At 44.0% G+C, this 18,857-nt stretch overlaps 1 protein-coding gene across 2 annotated transcripts in view; it reads left to right on the forward strand.

Annotated features, from left to right (window-relative positions):
• Window positions 1-18,857, forward strand: part of LOC126236979 (organic cation transporter protein-like) — a 306,544-nt gene that overhangs the window by 28,171 nt on the left and 259,516 nt on the right. Inside the window, exon 1 of one of the 2 annotated variants that reach the window (XM_049946698.1) lies at window positions 10,475-10,561. The exons of the other annotated variant lie outside the window; for it this stretch is intronic. The gene's annotated coding sequence lies outside the window, so the exon portion shown is untranslated. Of the gene's footprint in view, window positions 1-10,474; window positions 10,562-18,857 lie in introns of those variants that run through there. 2 annotated transcript variants of the gene reach the window in all.

Here is an 18,857-nt window from a genome sequence, read left to right on the forward strand (position 1 = left end):
TACCGACAATCCTTCTTTCCACGAACAATACGAGACTGGAATAGAAGGGAGAACCGATAGAGGTACTCAGGGTACCCTCCGCCACACACCGTCAGGTGGCTTGCGGAGTATGGATGTAGATGTAGTTGAGATGTAGATGATTGACTGATCTGGCCTTGTAACACTAACCAAAACGGCCTTGCTGTGCTGGTACTGCGAACGGCTGAAAGCAAGGGGAAACTACAGCCGTAATTTATTCCGAGGGTATGCAGCTTTACTGTATGGTTAAATGATGATGGCGTCCTCTTGGGTAAAATATTCCGGAGGTAAAATAGTCCCCCATTCGGATCTCCGGGCGGGGACTACTCAGGAGGACGTCGTTATCAGGAGAAAGAAAACTGGCGTTCTACGGATCAGAGCATGGAATGTCAGATCCCTTAATCGGGCAGGTAGGTTAGAAAATTTAAAAAGGGAAATGGATATGTTAAAGTTAGATATGGGGGGAATTAGTGAAGTTCGCTGGCAGGAGGAACAAGACTTTTGGTCAGGCGAATACAGGGTTATAAATACAAAATCAAATAGGGGTAATGCAGGAGTTGGTTTAATAATGAATAAAAAAATAGGAGTGCGGGTAAGCTACTACAAACAGCATAGTGAACGCATTATTGTGGCCAAGATAGACACAAAGCCCACGCCTACTACAGTAGTACAAGTTTATATGCCAACTAGCTATGCAAATGACGCAGAAATTGAAGAAATGTATGATGAAATAAAAGAAATTATTCAGATAGTGAAGGGAGACGAAAATTTAATAGTCATGGGTGACTGGAATTCGGTAGTAGGAAAAGGGCGAGAAGGAAACGTAGTAGGTGAAAATGGATTGGGACTAAGAAATGAAAGAGAAGGCGCCTGGTAGAATTTTGCACAGAGCACAACTTAATCATAGCTAACACTTGGTTGAAGAATCATAAAAGAAGGTTGTATACATGGAAAAAGCCTGGAGATACTGACAGGTTTCAGATAGATTATACAGGGTGATTCAAAAAGAATACCACAACTTAAGGAATTTAAAACTCTGCAACGACAAAAGGCAGAGCTAAGCACTATCTGTCGGCGAATTAAGGGAGCTATAAAGTTTCATTTAGTTCTACATTTGTTCGCTTGAGGCGCTGTTGACTAGGCGTCAGCATCAGTTGATGCTAAGATGGCGACCGCTCAACAGAAAGCTTTTTGTGTTATTGAGTACGGCAGAAGTGAATCGACGACAGTTGTTCAGCGTGCATTTCGAACGAAGTATTGTGCTAAACCTCCTGATAGGTGGTGTATTAAACGTTGGTATAAACAGTTTACAGAGAATGGGTATTTGTGCAAAGGGAAAAGTTCTGGACGGCCGAGAACGAGTGTTGAAAATGTAGCACGCATCCAGCAAGCATTTGTTTGCAGCCCAGGAAAATCGACTCTCAGAGCTAGCAGAGACCTGCAAATTCCACAATCAACTGTATGGAGAGTCCTACGAAAAAGGTTAGTTATGAAACCTGAACGTCAACTACCCGAGGCGATGGATCGGCCGCCAGGCAGCCCGTGACAGAGCACTTCATCACTGGCCTCCAAGAAGCCCTGATCTTACCCCCTGCGATTTTTTCTTATGGGGGTATGTTAAGGATATGGTGTTTCGGCCACCTCTCCCAGCCACCATTGATGATTTGAAACAAGAAATAACAGCAGCTATCCAAACTGTTACGCCTGATATGCTACAGAGAGTGTGGAACGAGTTGGAGTATCGGGTTGATATTGCTCGAGTGTCTGGAGGGGGCCATATTGAACATCTCTGAACTTGTTTTTGAGTGAAAAAAAACCTTTTTAAATACTCTTTGTAATGATGTATAACAGAAGGTTATATTACGTTTCTTTCATTAAATACACATTTTTAAAGTTGTGGTATTCTTTTTGAATCACCCTGTATAATGGTAATACAGAGTTTTTGGAACCAGGTTTTAAATTGTAAGACATTTCCAGGGGCAGATGTGGACTCTGACCACAATTTATTGGTTATGAACTGTAGGTTAAAACTGAAGAAACTGCAAAAAGGTGGGAATTTAATGAGATGGGACCTGGACAAACTGACTAAAGCAGTGGTTGTACAGAGTTTCAGGGAAAGCATAAGGGAACAATTGACAGGAAGGGGGAGTAGAAGAAGAATGGGTAGCTTTGAGGGATGAAGTAGTGAAGGCAGCAGAGGATCAAGTAGGTAAAAAGACGAGGGCTAGTAGAAATCCTTGGGTAACAGAAGAAATGTTGAATTTAATTGATGAAAAGAGAAAATATAAAAATATTGTAAATGAAGCAGGCAAAAAGGAATACAAACATCTCAAAAATGAGATCGACAGGAAGTGCAAAATGGCTAAGCAGGGATGGCTAGAGGATAAATGTAAGGATGTAGAGGCTTATCTCACTAGGGGTAAGATAGATACTGCCTACAGGAAAATTAAAGTGACCTTTGGATTAAAGAGAAGCACTTGTATGAATATCAAGAGCTCAGATGGAAACCCAGTTCTAAGCAAAGAAGGGAAAGCAGAAAGGTGGAAGGAGTATATAGAGGGTCTATACAAGGGCGATGTACTTGTGGACAATATTATGGAAATGGAAGAGGATGTAGATGAAGATGAAATGGGAGATACGATACTGCGTGAAGAGTTTGACAGAGCACTGAAAGCTCTGAGTCGAAACAAGGCCCCGGGAGTAGACAACATTCCATTAGAACTACTGACGGCCTTGGGAGAGCCATTCCTGACAAAACTCTACCATCTGGTGAGCAAGATGTATGAGACAGGCGAAATACCGTCAGACTTCAAGAAGAATATAATAATTCCAATCCCAAAGAAAGCAGGTGCTGACAGATGTGAAAATTACCGAACAATCAGTTTAATAAGTCACGGATGCAAAATACTAATGCGAATTCTTTACAGACGAATGGAAAAACTGGTAGAAGCCGACCTCGGGGAAGATCAGTTTGGTTCCGTAGAAATATTGGAACACGTGAGGCAATACTGACCCTACGACTTATCTTAGAAGCTAGATTAAGGAAAGGAAAACCTACATTTCTAGCATTTGTAGACTTAGAGAAAGCGTTTGACAATGTTGACTGGAATACTCTCTTTCAAATTCTGAAGGTGGCAGGGGTAAAGTGCAGGGAGCGAAAGGCTATTTACAATTTGTACAGAAACCAAAAGGCAGTTATAAGAGTCGAGGGGCATGAAAGGGAAGTAGTGGTTGGGAAGGGAGTGAGACAGGATTCAATCTGTATATTGAGCAAGCAGTAAAGGAAACGAAAGAAAACTTCGGAGTAGATATTAAAATCCATGGAGAAGAAATAAAAACTTTGACGTTCGCTGATGACATTGTAATTCTGTCAGAGGCAGCAAAGGACTTGGAAGAGCAGTTGAACGGAATGGACAGTGTTTGAAAGGAGGATATAAGATGAAAATCAACAAAAGCAAAACGAGGATAATGGAATGTAGTCGAATTAAGTCGGGTGATGCTGAGGGAATTAGATTAGGAAGTGAGACACTTAAAGTACTAAAGGAGTTTTGCTATTTGAGGAGCAAAATAACTGATGATGATCGAAGTAGAGAGGATATAAAATGTAGACTAGCAATGGCAAGGAAGGCGTTTTTGAAGAAGAGAAATTTGTTAACATCGAGTATAGATTTAAGTTTCAGGAAGTCGTTTCTGAAAGTATTTGTATGAAGTGTAGCCATGTATGGAAGTGAAACATGGGCTATAAATAGTTTGGACAAGAAGAGAATAGAAGCTTTCGAAATGTGGTGCTACAGAAGAATGCTAAAGATTAGGTGGGTAGATCACATAAATAATGAGGAGGTATTAAATAGAATTGGGTAGAAAAGAATTTTGTGGCACAACTTGACTAGAAGAAGGGTTCGGTTGGTAGGACATGTTCTGAGGCATCAAGGGATCACCAATTTAGTATTGGAGGGCAGCATGGAGGGTAAGAATCATAGAGGGAGACCAAGAGAGGAATACACTAAGGAGATTCAGAAGGATGTAGGTTGCAGTAGGTACTGGGAGATGAAGAAGCTTGCAGAGGATAGAGTAGCATGGAGAGCTGCATCAAACCAGTCTCAGGACTGAAGACCACAACAATAACAACAACAACAGAAGAAAATCACAAGGTGTGAGGTCTGGTGACCTGGGAGGCCAAAAACAATCAACAAGTACTTGTTTTCCATCTCTTCCAAACCAGCAGTGTGGAATAGTGTTGTTAAGATAAAGCCGCACCCCACGGTAAAAGTGAGGTGGCGCGCCGTCTTGCATAAAAACGAAATCAGTGGAATCTTCGTGAAGTTCAGGAAGCAACCAGTTTTGCAGCATTTCCGGGTATGGTATTCGTGTTATAGTTTCCTCCACGAAGAAAAAAAAATCGTAAACTCCGTGAACAGAAATGGCAAGAAAACATTAATTTTAGGCGAGTGTCTTTCATGTTCGACGACGATGCCAGAATTTTGTAACTCCCAAATTCCTACGTTATGATGGTTTACTTTTCCCGATAGATGAAACGTTGACTCGTCCGAAAAGACGAGTTGGTGGGAAAAATGTACTCTGCCATATACTGGAGAAGTAAAATGCAAAATTCGTATCTACTGTTGTGGTTGACGGAACACAATTGGTGCAGTAACAGCAACTTGTAAGGCTTCATATGCAGGCGCCATTTCAGAACACGCAACATCGTCGTCTGAGGAAGTTGAATTTCCTGGCCTGCTCTCCTGTGGATTTCCGAGACCTCCATGTGAGTGCATATCGGACACCCTAGACATTTTCGCCAGACAGGCATAGCCGACCAGTGCTTTTCCGTCTGCATATGCGAGCAGCTTCCATGAATTTTGTATCCTACTCGTAAATCTGTCTGTGCAGGGACGGCTTCTTGCTGAATCGACGGCGGACTGGACGCTGCACATGAACAGTGGACTGACTCTGCGCGAATTCCAACAAAAAAAGTTCTCTTGCGGTGTAGTCGTCATGTTACTGCAAACAACTGCGCAGCACTGTGAATACTTTGAACCTTCCACTCTTCAGTGACGTGCACAACGTGTTTCTACACTTTATGGGTTCTTTGTAGTAAACAACTGAAATTAATCTTTTTTTTAATTGCCCTGTAGAGAAGATCCAAATAAGAGCAGCGCGTATCGGTACAAGTTCCTTTAATAGCAAGAAAGCGACATAGAGACGATGAGTCAACTCCCGTGGCAGTCGCTGCAAGAGAGGCGTTCTGCATAACGATGCCGATTATTATATTTAAGTTCCGAGAGCGTATTTTTCTAGAAGAGTCAACAAAAATATTGCTTCTTCCTGCGTATATCTCACTGCAAAGACCATTAAGATAAAATTAGAGAGATTCGAGCACACTCGGAGGCTTACCGACAATCTTCCTTCCTGCGAACTATTTGCTATAGGAACAGGAAAGGGGGAAAGTGACAGTGGTTCACACAGTACCCTCCACCACACATCGTAAGGTAGCCTGCGGAGTATAGATGTAGACGTACACTATGTGATCAAAAGTATCCGGAGACATGGCTGAAAATGGCTTACAAGTTCGTGGCACCCTTCATCGGGAATGCTGGGATTCAATATGGTGTTGGCCCACCCTTAGCCTTGATGATAGCTTCCACTCTCGCAGGCATACGTTCAGTCAGGTGCTGGAAGGTTTCTTGGGGAGTGGCAGCCCATTCTTCACTGAGGAGAGGTATCAATGTCGGTCGGTGACGCTGGCACGAAGCCGGCGTTCCAAAACATCCCAAAGGTGTTCTTTAGGATTCAGGTCAGGACTCTGTGCAAGCCAGTTCATTACAGGGATGTTATTGGCGTGTAACCACTCCGCCACAGGCCGTGCATTATTAACAGGTGCTCCATCGTGTTGAAAGATGCAATCGCCATCCCCGAATTCCTCTTCAGCAGTGGGAAACACGAAGGTGCTTAAATCATCAATGTAGGTCTGTGCTGTGCTAGTGCCACGCAAAAAAACAACAAGGAGTGCAAGCCCCCTCCATGAAAAACACGACCACTCCATAACACCACCGCCTGTAAATTTTACTGTCGGTCTGTTGGCACTACACACGCTGGCAGATGACGTTCACCGGGCATTCGCCATACCCACACACTGCTATCAGATTGCCGCATTGTGTACCGTGATTCGTCACTCCACACAACTTTTTTTCACTGTTCAGTTGTCCAATGTTTACGCTCCTTACACCGAGCGAAGCGTCGTTTGGCATTTACCGGCTTGATGTGTGGCTTACGAGCAGCCGCCCGACCATGAAATCCCAGTTCTCTCACCTCCCGCCTAACTGTCATAGTACTTGCAGTGGATCCTGATGCAGTTTGGAATTCCTGTGTGATGGTTTGGATAGATGTCGGCCTATTACACATTACGACCCTCTTCAACTGTCGCCGGTCTGTGTCAGTCAACAACGAAGTCGGCCTGTACGCTTTTGTGTTGTACGTGTCCCTTCAAGTTTGCACTTCACTATCAAATAGGAAACAGTGGATCTAGGGATGTTTAGGAGTGTGGAAATCTCGCGTACAGACGTATGACACATGTGACACACAACCACCTGACCACGTTCGAAGTCCGTGAGTTCCGCGGAGTGCTCCATCTTGCTCTCTCACGATGTCTAATGACTACTGACGTCGCTCATATGAAATACCTCGCAATAGGTGGCAGCACAATGCACCTAGTGTGAAGAGAGAATGTTTTTGGGAGAGTCCGTATACTTTTGATCACATAGTGTAGACGTAGACGTAGAGGAGGAGGAGGAGGAGATTACTGTTTAACGTCCCGTCGACAACAAGGTCATTAGAGACGGAGCACAAGCTCGGATTAGTGAAGGATGGGGAAGGAAATCGGCCGTGCCCTTTCTAAGGAACCATCCCGGCATTTGGGGAAATCACGGAAAACCTAAATCAGGATGGCCGGACGCGGGATTGAGTAGACGTAGATGTAGAATAGGCGACTCATGCAACGTTTGAAGCTGTTGAATTGTGGTATGGGTAATAGGTGAAAAAAAAAAAAACGCGACGCAAATCTTCAGCTATACGAGATGCATTCAAGTTCTAAGGCCTCCGATTTTTTTTTTCTCCGGACTGGAAAGAGATAGAAACATGTGCATTGCTTTAAAATGAGGACGCGTTCATTGTCAATACGTCCCAGAGATGGCAGCACCGTACGGCAGATGGAATTTTACCGCCAGCGGCGAGAATTAGAACTGTTTTAAATACTTAAAATGGCGACGTTTTCCTTACTTGAACAGCGTGCAATCATTTGTTTTCTGAATTAGCTTGGTGTGAAACCAATTGAAATTCATCGACAGTTGAAGGAGACATGTGGTGATGGAGTTATGGATGCGTCGAAAGCGCGTTCGTGGGTGCGACAGTTTAATGAAGGCAGAACATCGTGTGACAACAAACCGAAACAACCTCGGGCTCGCACAAGCCGGTCTGACGACATGGTCGAGAAAGTGGAGAGAATTGTTTTGGGGGATCGCCGAATGACTGTTGAACAGATCGCCTCCAGAGTTGGCATTTCTGTGGGTTCTGTGCACACAATCCTGCATGACGACCTGAAAATGCGAAAAGTGTCATCCAGGTGGGTGCCACGAACGCTGACAGACGACCACATGGCTGCCCGTGTGGCATGTTGCCAAGCAATGTTGACGCGCAACGACAGCATGAATGGGACTTTCTTTTCGTCGGTTGTGACAATGGATGAGACGTGGATGCTATTTTTCAATCCAGAAACAAAGCGCCAGTCAGCTCAATGGAAGCACACAGATTCACCGCCACCAAAAAAAATTCGGGTAACCGCCAGTAATGAAAAAATGATGATGTCCATGTTCTGGGACACCGAGGGCGTAATCCTTACCCATTGCGTTCCTAAGGACACTACGGTAACAGGTGCATCCTACGAAAATGTTTTGAAGAACAAATTCCTTCCTGCACTGCAACAAAAACGTCCGGGAAGGGCTGCGCGTGTGCTGTTTCACCAAGACAACGCACCCGCACATCGAGCTACCGTTACGCAACAGTTTCTTCGTGATAACAACTTTGAAGTGATTCCTCATGCTCCCTACTCACCTGACCTGGCTCCTAGTGACTTTTGGCTTTTTCCAACAATGAAAGACACTCTCCGTGGCCGCACATTCACCAGCCGTGCTGCTATTGCCTCAGCGATTTTCCAGTGGTCAAAACAGACTCCTAAAGAAGCCTTTGCCGCTGCCATGGAATCATGGCGTCAGCGTTGTGAGAAATGTGTACGTCTGCAGGGCGATTACGTCGAGAAGTAACGCCAGTTTCATCGATTTCGGGTGAGTAGTTAATTAGAAAAAAATTCGGAGGCCTTAGAACTTGAATGCACCTCGTATAAAGCAAAAATCAGGGATAATGAGAAGAGAAAACATTTCTTGCTTTTAATTTGTACATTGTGTAGGTCAGTTTTGGCTCAACGTACCTTGTTTCAGTATGTCCCTTGGATATAATTCTACTGACTGTACGTATGATACGGACACTCTTTAAAAAATGTAGATAAAATGAGATTAGAAATTAGTCACACAGAATTTGGATAATACATTCTTTATCCAGTAAGATCGCTGACTCGAAAGCAGTGAAATTGCATCTCAAAGTCGTAGAAAAGGCGAAATTAATGCAACGCCATCTGAATTTTCAGAAGTACGCCCGTTTTAAGCTGGTTCATATAAGCAACTAATGTGGCGCCACAGCTTAAAGCATTCTGTAGTGGCATCAGTTACCGTTCACACAGGACGCCAGAAATTCTGCGTAGTTGCAGAGCTTTCAGTACGGCGTCAATTGGAATCAATGGACGGGTATGAATGTTGTAGCGCGGATTATAGCATTAGAGCTGTGACAAGAGTTAAATACAAAGAAGACGAAACCCAAATTTTGGATCTGAAAATAGACTTCGCACGGAGGCGCATCGGTGGCCACAAACACATTTATAAAACAAATAACATCCGGAGGAGAAAATGCTGTCTGCAGTGGCAAACTAACCAACAGTTGGCATGTAAATGTCATCTATAGATATGCCCCTCTTCCACGATTTTAGAATCTTATTGTATTCGTTGATATAGGCATTTAGAATAACTACAACTGTCACATCACACTTGGGAGCTATTTCCTGCATATAATCCACAATTTATACAATGGTCACACAAATTACGAAATTTATATGACTCATTCTTTTGGTTACATAGATTAAGATTATTTATTTATTCATTCCTCCCCCCCTCTCAGACCCTCCCCTCGCCCCCCCCCTCCCGTCCACGCACGCACGCACACACACACACACACACACACACACACACACACACACACACACACACTGCTGCAGAAAATCAAACATTGGTTGCTTTTCCTGTAGTTCCAGAAGCTACGAAAGTGTACCTGCCGACCACTGTTTTCATTTTCCTCGGTAATAAAATGAAAACACGCTGACATTGCATGGAGTACAGCAGCTGTTACTCAACGATAACTGCGACGGTATGCTCGTGTTTCGAAATACTGCCACCAGGGAGCAGTGGTGGAACGAAAGTGTTGCAGCAACGTACAACTAAGTTGAACTTTTTATGGCATGACAAAAGTTGCATCGCGTAAGTTGCGCCACTAAAAACTGCAACGAACTGCATTGCAACTACTTTTGTTGCATGTATGAACCCGGCTTTATGGTGCGGAGGTTTACACTTTCATTGGGGTTACTATACACGATTTGGAAGATCGAATTTAACTAATGCAGGGAAGGATTCGGCAGTGCCTAGTTCTCACTGTAAATAAAATAAAATCGGTCATTCGCCTCATGTGATTCATAAAAATCACGAGAAATTTACAGCAGCAAGACTGGGTGGGGATTAAGCCCTACTCCCCGAATGAGTGCCTAGTATCGTAACCACTGCTTTGCCTGGTACGGTTTGTGTTAATGGTTCGCACGGTACTTGTCGCGAACACTGGCGGCGGCCTATGCAATTCGTCTGCTGCTCGAGGATTCGCCGCTGCGTCTGCGGTGTAAGATATTTCACAAGTCACACCGCTTCGTTGCCTCCAGCGCCGCGGCACACTGGCTCTCACTTCAGGTGTGGTGCCGTGTTCGCACATTAATGAAGCACCGCGCGTATTTCGCTTCCGCGACGCCGGTGTCCCGCGTGTACCTGTGCTCGACGCGTTCATTGCGCCAGTGTTGGCAGCATTGTGGCCGAGACCTTGCTCGCTACAGAAAGGACCTGCCGGATAGCTGGGAACGCGTGGCGGAGCGTGGGATATTCTTCGCTGGCGCTAGTCGTTACGTGGACGACAGTAAAATGCTGACCGCAGTTCGCTTTACCCGCACCTACCGCAACAGAAAGACAGTGGAGGCAGAGGGGTTTCCCCCCACCTGCGGAGAAAGTCTCTGGCCGCGAATCAAGTACTGTAGTCTGTTGCGACGTCTCAGTTCGAAAGGAGCGTCGGAACAAACTGCCACCTAAGCCTGCGACCTGAAGCACCCTTGAGCGTTACGTATGTAAAGGTATGAGTAATACTTCACTTTTAATCCGCAAGAAGATAGCATGTACTGTGGATTATCCTCTATGTCACCATTCACGCTTCTTCCACTACGTGCATACTGAACGCAAAGTTATACGTCTAAAACGCTCCATCATACCGTTAGGTCGTAGGTATGCAGCTTCTGTTCACACAAAACTCACAAATTCGTCAGATTTTTGCGTATTTTCTGCACTATTATTGTGTTATCCATAAACGATGTCAGGATCGAGAAAATATTCCTTTGGTAATTGTTTGGTACAGGCTAGTCAAGTTGTACTCCGTATGTTTGGCATAGTGCTTAGCAAATTGCAGGTCTTATTGAAGACACGGATAGTTGTATAATACAGTCATGGTCAGAAAAACTGAACACCTTGAACGACTAGAAATAGGACGCTCACATTCACAGGACATGTATGTTCTGCAGATATTATTAGCATTTCAGTCGCCGGCCGCGCTGGACGAGCGGTTCTAGGCGCTACAGTCTGGAACCGCGCGACCGCTACGGTCGCAGGTTCGAATCCTGCCTCGGGCATGGATGTGCGTGATGTCCTTAGGTTAGTTAGGTTTAAGTAGTTCTAAGTTCTAGGGGACTGATGACCTCAGAAGTAAAGTCCCATAGTGCTCAGAGCCATTTGAACCAGCATTTCAGTCACCTCGTTCCAGCAAGTGTCCTGTTGCCTAATAGCGCACTGTCCGCCATGGGCCTTGATAACGTGTCCCATGCGTGATGGCATCGACGCGTATAAGGCGAATTTACCTGGTTCCAGAGTTCATCTATGGTGGTTGGCATTGGGTCACAGAGCTGCACCCTTTGTTTCACTGTAAACCACACATTTTCGATTGGTGACAAGTCTGGTGATTTGGCGGGCCAGGGCAAAAGGCTGACATCCTGAGACATTAAAAATGCACGTGCTCGTGCAGCAACATGCGGTCGTGCATTGTCTTGCTGAAAAATGATGTGCAGGAATGGCTTGGCTATGGGTTGCAGGATGTCATTCACGTAGGTCACAGAGCCCACAGTACCCTGTACATGCGCCAAATGAGGTCTGTGGTAGTACTCAATAGCACACCACACCATAAGGCTTGGAGTTGGCGCTGTATGTCTTGTGCGAATGCAGTCACTGTGATGCCGCTCCCCGCGTCTGCGGCGAACCAAAATGTGGCCATCATTTTAAAGCAAACATTATCTGATGCCAATCCTGTCCTCATTGATGTCGTTCCATACACCACTGCCGTTTAGCATGTATCGTCACATTCGTCAATGGTAATACCGGAAGCAACGACCTGCACGTAACCCATGCCATAATAAACGGCGAAGGATTGCCACCCCTGATAGTATACGATGTGTTCCACTGCTGCGCCACAGCCGAGGAGGACGCAGATCTACCCTGCCAAGCCATTCTGATGAGGTGTCGATCTTCCTGGGGGGAGGTTCCCACACAAGCAGCAGTTTTCTGGATGGATGCATTACATCTCTCATGCCTGTAATGCGCCTTCTGAAAACTCACTGATTTGACAGTTCGCGCATACGTCTGCGAGGATCCTGACGTCTGCTCAAGTCACACTGAACAATTCATTACCTTCGGTTTCTAGCAAACCTTCGGTTTACCGGTAGGCGGTGTTGGGCCGCGATGTCGATGTTGACCTTGAACCCGCGGGCCGACATGGTTCAAATGCTAATCATTTCTGCAGAATATACCAATGCGCATGCCCTGTGAATATTAACGTCCTACATCTAGTCGTTCAAGGTCTTCTGTTTTTTTCTGAACACGAGTGTATACAAGTAATGCGAGTGTTTCTTTCATAAAGTAATGATAGATAAGGAAGTATTCGAGGTACAACTATGCGTCAGAAACTGCTAAAAGTTTAACTGCAGCGGAAAGGCTACGCAATTCTGGTGAAAACACAAATGTAAGAAAATGTATTATGTGAGATGATTAGATGATTCAAATAATGATTTTGTTTACGGCGATTTGCACAGGGCTGAAAAGTGAGTGTTCTGTAAGAATGTAGTATCTGCTTTAAGAATATCAGATTAAAAAGAAAAATTGGAAAGTTTTGTTAGCGTCTCAGTATACATAACTAAAGACACAACTTTCGTCTGTATTGTCTAGTTATTGACGCTGCACTTCATTAATGAGAGCGCTAAATTGTTTACAGATTGCGCATTCGATTCCGTGTCATAAAATACACTTCCGAAACAGTCCTAATTGTATCTTAATTTGGAAAATCTGTTGTCTCATTGTTATAGTTTGCCATTTAAATACTTATTTGATACATCCGACCACGTTAGTCGATCGCGTGCAAGTATTTTCATAACAACTGCAACCTCCATCCATTTGAAACACTCACTATATTCAAGCCTCAATTACCGCGACACTTTTTACCCTCCAGTCTCCTATATTACTAAATTAACTATTCGTTAATGCCACCGGATGCGTCTTTTCAACGTATCCCTTCTTTTAGTTATGTAGAGCCACATAGCTACTTTCTCTTTTATTCCATTTAGTAGACCCTGCCCCACCATTAGTTAGAAGATCTAATCATTTAATCTTCAGCTTCAAATTCCCTTATTCCCGTCTGTACTGTACGAGTGTATGGTCCACGTTTCAGTTTGAAAAGTTAACTGCATTTACAACCTACTGAGAATGTTTATTTCTGGGGAAACGCCTATCCACAGCTCTTTCCGGCAGTTTTCATCGCTTTCGTTCTATAAACAGCTACATTAGTGAATTAATAAACTTTTCTGCTTCTATTGCACGTGACTGAGATGAAACACAAATTCGCTTCCAAAATTGCCATCAAGACGGAATCAGGAATTACGCCGTTCATGGTCACAAAACTGTTTTTCTTGTAGTGTGAGGGGTTTCATTTTCTTTTCTTTCTTTGTTTCTTTTGACCGTTGACGCGGTCTCCTGCGACATTGGAGAACAATCGTTCTACCACGCATCCGCTTCCGCATTCATGACAGCGAATCACAGCTCACAGACAACTGAAACATGAGCGAGGCGTGTCAAAAAGAAGCAGTATTAGAGTCTAACATCCAGTTGATCACTTGGTCACTGTTGACGAACACAAGCTCGGACTGGGGAAGAATGTCCCTTTCAAAGGAGCCATCCCGACCGTAACAAATTTAGGGAAATCACGGAAAACCTAAATATGGCTGGCCTGATAAGAATTTGAGGTTATGTGCTCCCGAATGCGAGTCCACTGCCTTATTGTTGCATCACTTCGCTCGATGCAACGCGTAGGAGGTGTCTGAGAATAGTAATGTGACTAATGTTTTATCTACCAATATTTACATTTTGTCAAAAAACAATACTGTCTCCTTCAGAGAAGTTTACTTCCAAAATTGCCATCAAGACGGAGTCGTTATACCAGTCTTGGTAGCAGCGCTGGAAGTCTTCAGTTGGTAGGGCCTTCAACATGTCGGTCACATTCTTTTGAATGTTCTCCAAAGTCCCAAAATGACGACCTTTTAAGACATTTTTCAATTTTGGAAAAAAAAGTCACAGGGACTCAGGTCAGGCGAATAGGGGGACTGTGGAACAACAGGAATGAACAACAGGAATGCCTTTTGAGGTCAAAAATTCGCTGATGGAAGTGGCCGTGTGACATAGGGCGTTGTCATGATGCAGCATCCACTTGTCTGGGATATCAGGTCTCACTCGATTCACCATTTTTTAAGTCTTTCAAGAACATCTTTGTAAAGTATTTGGTTGACAGTTTTTCCTGAAGAAACAAATTTATTACGCACGATACCGCTACTGTCAAAAAAGCAGATCAGCAGTGTTTTGATCTTTGATTTTCTCATTCTAGTTTTTTTCGAACGAGGAGATGTCTTAGTGTGCCACTCCTCACTTTGCCGCTTTGTCTCAAGATCGTACGAAAAAATCCAGGATTCATTAGCTGTGATCACACTGCTGAACCATTCGTGGTCATTGGCAGCCCTCTCATGAAGATCAGTGCACAGTTTTCTTCTATTGTCCTTCTGCTCAGTTCTTAGCTTTTCAGCGCCATTTTGGTACAAACATTTCAGATGTGCAAAACTTCAGTCAAAATTTGCGTTACGGTGAAAGTGTTTAAGTTTAAAGGTCACCCATCATTAATAACCGGATGTCTGATCTCACAAGAGCACGCATACGTTCGTCGTTTTCGTCGGTTTCTGACGTTTGAAGTCTCGCTGAGCGAGATTCATCTTCAACGTGTTTTCGGCATTCCAAAAATGATTTGTGCGAGCGAGAAACTCGTGCTCTTGATAAGGAATGTTTCCATACGTCTCATCTTTTTAAAGGCCACACTAGTGGATTCCCCTAATTTAACGATATTCTTGATTGCGTAACTTTGCTCTAAATTCCGTTGTTCCATTTTCGCAACACACTATAGAAACACAACGTCAGTGATGCCGCTCTCAAAACTCACATGATGACTGTATGGAGCTGAAACTCGGATTAAGCTTCTGGAAGGGATGAACACACCGGTCTACACAACAACGACAACACAGCGCAGCTAGATCGATCACCGTGTTGTCAGTCTCATTACTTTTCTCGCATACCTCGTATCCACGTATCGGAGGCTCTGTGATTGTAACTGTAATACTGGCGTTTCTCGTGCAAATACCACTTCTAGCTAAGTGCATGCTAAGATCACAAAACGAACACATTAAAGTACGATTTATTCCGTGCTTCTAAATTAGCGTTGGCTGTACTGAGGGCTCCTGTTGAGCACTGATTACATATCATTTCGAATAGGAACGGCATCGAGTGAATGTTCCGACTTCGTAACTCACGAGCAAACATTTAAAATAATGTATTGCACTCGTATGCGTCTGCTGTGAGAGTACGCAGTTACTTTAATAATAATTACATCTTCCACAAGTTGAGAAATGTGGCAACAATGGCTAATGTTAACTAATATTGTAATCGACAAAAAGGATACGGATCATCTGTGGAAGCAGATATTCTGATTCTATAACGTGATACTTGAATATTACTATATATTTCTCTTGTTTCCTGACATCGTCAGATTGAAGATACACGTGCTATGATTGTTAAAAAGTTATGGAGTCTTATAAATAACCCTTTATTAGCCAAAATTGAAAAAAATTATTTCCGCTAAAACAGCTAACTATCGTCATATCTGAAATTTTATAAAAAATTGCAGCTGAGGGAGTGTAATGTGAAACAAAACTGTCATGACAAAAGGTTACGCAGTCAGTAGAACAAACATTATTGTGTGTAGTCACCAGGCCAGTAGGAGACATACTGTGATCAGTAAATTACATGCTTGTGATTAAGAGAGTTCATAGCCCAACCTATACCTACATCGAGCTGCACTTGTACAAAAAATTGGCCTACGAACGCTGTTAAGCACAAGAATGAAATTTATTGATGACAGTATGTCTACTACCGGTCTGGCGACTGCATACAGCAATGTTTGTCATACTTGGTATGTTCTGACTTTGCGTAACATTTGTCATAATGGCAGTTTGTGACAGACCACTCTCGGTCATGAACAGCTGTCTGTAATATTTCAGATCTGAAGATAGCAAGCCGTTTTAACTGAAACCAATTATCAATGATTATAAATTATTTTTGCGATCTTGGCTAATAACGGATTATTTATAAGCATCCATAACTTTTTACCATACATTTCATCAGCCCCTTACCATTAGATACAGTTATTGAATTAGTTAACTGCAAATGTGAGGAACCCTTGTCACAGGAAATCGCTACTGCTGCCTCATCAACGAGTAACTGTGTTTTGAAGTTCAGTGTTTAAACTTCGTAAATACTGTTACTAAAAAAAAGCATAGATAGTTTTTTTGCGCCCCCATCTACAAGACAGGAACATCTGAGTGAAGACAGTAACAATGCAAGCTATGTCAAGTTACCTGAGCAGTTAATGAAGGTCCCACAAAGCCTAAACAACTATCAATACAGGCCAGAATGAAATAAGACGCCACAAATTTGGTGAAATATATTCGGACAAAAAAAGTAATGTAAGCAGCTCTTGTGGTTTGCATCAACAGATTCCTATATTCTGAAAAGATGGCTGCTGTCAGCGCACAGAAAAAAAAGGAGTATGATGAATATATTTTAGAAGTCCGAAGTGTCACTTAGTTGATTGACAGAAACGTTGCGTTCTGTGGAGATGATGTAACTCCCACTGCTGTCAATGTAAACAACTTTTGCGCGATACAACCACCTGTGTAGCAGCTGATTTTAACAGCTCTCAGCAATATATACGCACGCGTAACGTTGTGTACAGTTACACAACTTTATACCAGCTGTTTCTAGGCTGCCCTCCCCTCCCCATTTCTCTCCCACCCACCCCACCATTCTACTCCCAGCTACCGCGAGTACCGACGCATAACAATCTCCTGAAACATCTGGGACGTAAGCTTTCGCCTCGTCCTTGACCACAACCCTTACACGTGCGGCGTGGCCGCACAGAAGCGCTGCGACGCAAACTGATGGTGCTGCTGACTCCTCTGGAATCACAATGCCACCCGCAAATATTTTTCCATCATTTAGCCACTACTATGTCCGTCCCTGGTAGCTGAGTGGTCAGCGCGACGGAATGTCATACCTAGCGGCCCGGTTTCGATTCCCGGCTGCGTAGGAGATTTTCTCTGCCCAGGGACTGGGTGTTGTGTTGTCCTTATCATCATCATTTCATCCTCATCGACACGCAAGTCGGCGAAGTGGCGTCAACTCGAAAGACTTGCACCAGGCGAACAGTCTACCCGACGGGAGGCCGTAGTCACACGGCATTTATTTAGCCATTACAAGGATTGCTCAAATGTCTTCGCTATCCTGACCAAAACTAGTTTATTAAAAATGGACAGTAAGAGGCGTAACTTCAAGTAAATGTTATAAGTGAAGCATAGTGAGGAAGTAGGTACTCCCACGGAGTGCATCCTTGATTGGGCCAGACAGATGGAATTCGGAAGATGCGAGATCCGCACTGTGGGGTGAATCAGGAAGAACAGTCTAGTGAACTTTCATGAGCTGTTGGTGGACAAGTGTGTCAGCACTGCCAACAGAGACATCCAGCTGCGTAGCGAGGTGTTTGTGATCCGTCGGTCACCTCGAGTAAGAGCGTCCACACGTTTCAACATTGTACGAGTCACAGGTGTGTGGGACCGGCCGGAAGGCGCTAAATCGGACAGGTCTGCGCGACCTTGCTGCGATTATGACAGCCGTCTAGCCTAACGACTCACCGCTATTTTGTTCACTCCCAGGTCTCCGTAGACATGCTGCAAGCGCCTATGACTGTCTGCGATGCTCTGGATTTCCGCCAAAAGAAACTCGGTGACAGCTTTGCTTGGAACTCTCCTCGTTTTGAAGCCTACGTGTAGCGCTGCCACTTACCAGAACTTCATGAAACCATAAGGGCTGAAGGAGGAATATTTACGATGTCCCACAGCAGCGCTCAGTCCGGAACCGCGCGACTGCTACGGTCGCAGGTTCGAATCCTGCCTCGGGCATGGATGTGTGTGATGTCCTTAGGTTAGTTAGGTTTAAGTAGTTCTAAGTTCTAGGGGACTGATGACCACAGATGTTAAGTCCCATAGTGCTCAGAGCCATTTGAACCATTTTGAACCCACAGCAAATTCGGCATTTTTTCAACCGAAAATGGCCGATAATAAAGTTGTCCCATTATGTATTGAACACCCATCATAAAATAAGTTGTAAGAGGAATCACTTTCAAATCTCCCAGTTCACAGAACACACACAACGAAGAAAACGAGTACTGACCTATGTGCTCTACAGGAATTCCTCACGTGGCGACCCGGTTGTTCCTTGCACTAGGAGCAAATGGGGCGCACTCATCCATACACACGTTCAACAAACCCAAGCGTCCTTTAAGCACCAAGCTCTATCCTCCGAGCTGCGAAGGTACCATTTTATCGCAGTCGTTGGTGTAGTTGGACAAAAACAGTATGTCACAGACTGATCCGATTCGGAAAACATCCTCGATGCACACGTTGAACAGCTCTAACATTACGCACCATACTGTGAAGCAGCAGTTTTGAAGTAATCCTATCTTCAGACTAAATTTATATGCAAAGGGTACATTTCTCAACTTAGGTTCCTCATCCAAATTTCATCTACTGCCCCCGCTATGACCCCTAGAAGCCTGTAATAGTAGTTGTGAAACACCAAGTATAAAAACATCACCACTTCTAATAGAGCTTTTGGAGTTTAGACTGAGACGTTTCAACAGAAGAAAATAGAAAACAAGATAATTTGCTAAAAAGTGTAAGCGTTTTT

The sequence above is a fragment of the Schistocerca nitens genome, chromosome 2 (assembly GCF_023898315.1).
Source record: "Schistocerca nitens isolate TAMUIC-IGC-003100 chromosome 2, iqSchNite1.1, whole genome shotgun sequence".
In the NCBI taxonomy this organism is placed as follows: Eukaryota; Metazoa; Arthropoda; class Insecta; order Orthoptera; family Acrididae; genus Schistocerca; species Schistocerca nitens.